Genomic DNA, 2606 nt, shown 5'->3' with positions numbered 1-2606 from the left:
AGACAGCATAGCTCCTAGGATCATTGGGACACTCAAACCCCTCCACCACGATAAGGTAGCAGCCCAAGGAGAGGTCCACCTAACCAAGTTTTAAAATCTTATATCAGCCAAAAAGCCTTTTTGATCTTGTTTTCAGACTGATTTACTAAACAAGAACTGATTGTGTAAGAATAATCATCTTGTTTTCAGAATGTGTAAGATTATTTGTCTTGTTAGTCTGAAAATTTGACTCTAATTAAGTCAAACATTTCTGCCAGTGGAGTAAGAACATTTTACTTGGTAAGATTCTTGAAAAAAGAAAAAACTGAGTCAAATCAAGTATTTCAAATACTTATTTTCCACCATAGTTTGCAAATAAATTCTTAATATTTCTTGTCYGATATCGCTGTTCAAACATCAACAATGAGTCATAAAAAGAGGAACAATGAACACATTTTTTACATCTCTCATATAGTTTTGGGTGATTTGTCACATTTTGCCTTRTACACCCACACACAGCTGTTTATGTTCACACACACTTTGGGTTTCTGGGCAGATCAAAYGCCCATCTGTCAGCTGGAATATTCCTGGAAACATCTGGTTTTTCACAAAACAAGAGGGCAGAGTTTCCCATGCAAATGAAATATTTCTCTCTCCAATTCTGCAATTATCAGCACTGAAACAATAACATTATTTAAATAAGAAAGAAATTATAGATAACTACTCTCAAAACTCTATTTTCACCTCAGAGAAGCCCAGGTGACATTAAACATCTGTAGGTCAAATTAAGCTGCATTTATTCCACCAGGGGGTGCTGTTGTGTCACATTAAAGTACTTAAAATAAACTTCTAATGATTGATTTTGGATTTCCCCAGAATGTCATCTGTTTGTAACGGTTAGTTGTGAATTAGCTGTGGAAAGCCACCTTAAATGGCTTCCCAGCTGGGGCTGGGGAAAATGGAAAATCCCCTCTTAAAAGCCTAAAAAACTCAGTTTTAAATGTAAGTGTTTGTTTCTCCTGATCTAGTGGTTTATTTATTGCACCTACCAGTCAAAAGTTTTAGAACACCCTCATTTTCCAATTTTTTAATTTGAAATTCAAGCATTTCAAGTCCAATGAGCAACTTGAAAGAGTACAAAATGCTGAACTTCCAGAGGTTTTGTTTGAAAAATAAAAGGTGACCCAAAACTGAAAGTCAGTGTGAGTCCAGTTTCCTTCACCATCACAATTCACTCAGAAACTGAAGGAAACTCTGACAGGAAGAGGTGTGACCTTCATGTTGGTGCTTGGACTTGAGCAACTTGAATTTCAAATAAAATAACTGGAAAAACGAGGGTGTTATAAAACCTTTGACCTGTACATATAATGTTTTTTAAGGAGCAATATTATGTGTTTAACAGGCATATATTTGAATTCTATACCATAATAAAGTAACTATGTCACCTTCGGTTGTTATTAAAATTCTGTTTTTATGTTTAAATAGAAATTAAACTTCTCATCATTTCTGTTTCTAAACACCTTGAAATTTGCTTCTGTCCCGCCCATTTCAGCACCGGGCAGGGTGGGGGGGTGCTCTGTGATGAGGAAGCTCAGCTTGGAGACACAGCCCAGAGGAGGAGCTGGTCCCAAAAGGTGGTTCTAGTCCCAACTGGTGGTYTCTGCTCCCCTGCCTGCTGCCTCAGGACACTGCAGGATTTATCAAACATGATGAATGAGTCAAAGTAAGACTCTGGACATGTTTTTGACGAGAGGTCAACATTATAACATGATATAAAACTWAAAAAAAGGTTGATTTTACATGATATTGCCCCTTTATTAGATATTTTATATGAGATATGTTGCTAACAGAGAGGACTGAGAGGTAATGTTAAAATATTTTGCACCAAAGGCCTATGTGTCAAACTCAAGTCCCACCAGATAATCAGGCTCTTGTCACCATTTTTAAAATTTGAAAGCTAAGAAAAGTTTGAATTTTTCAATAATTTTTGATTTTGGTGTAAAAGGAGTAACAGAAAACCTAATTAAATTTGATTCTTCCATATTCTCTTCTTATCAGTCAAATAATTTGATTTTTTATTGAGGGTTTTTTATACCTGATTTGCTGGATTAAATAATAAATTAAAAGTTGTTGATATGGCATGATGAGTCTTTACTTTTTTCTTCATGCATTAGTTTATGTATAGAATTGGGATTTGGAAAGCACTGGTCTACTTGTTTCAGCCACAGTTATTGAGGCTAAATGCAGTCTGCTAACAAATAAAAAAATGTCTAAATAAAATAGGAGTAACGACTTAAATTTTTTAAAATTTAAGGCATATAAGCAAAAATAAGGCTGAAAAATAAATATTTAAGTAAAGTAAAGATAACCAAAGTGTTACTTTTTGCAAGGTTAATTTAAATTRGTCCAGTGRTGTGTAAGATATTTTGCTAACAGACATTTTTGTGGAATGGACCTTAATTAATTCCAGGTTTGATGTGTTGGTGGCAGCCTTGTACAAGAATAATGACCAGTTTTGAGTTGAACTTCATTTCCCATGATGCCTTGGTGCACTCTGCAGTGATGTGGGGTGTGGTGTTTTGAATGACTGTGTGTGTGTGTGTGTGTGTGTGTGTGTGTGTGTGTGT

This window comes from Austrofundulus limnaeus, unplaced genomic scaffold, assembly GCF_001266775.1.
Source record: "Austrofundulus limnaeus strain Quisiro unplaced genomic scaffold, Austrofundulus_limnaeus-1.0 Scaffold2473, whole genome shotgun sequence".
Classification (NCBI taxonomy): Eukaryota; Metazoa; Chordata; class Actinopteri; order Cyprinodontiformes; family Rivulidae; genus Austrofundulus; species Austrofundulus limnaeus.
This window is presented reverse-complemented; position numbering follows the sequence as displayed.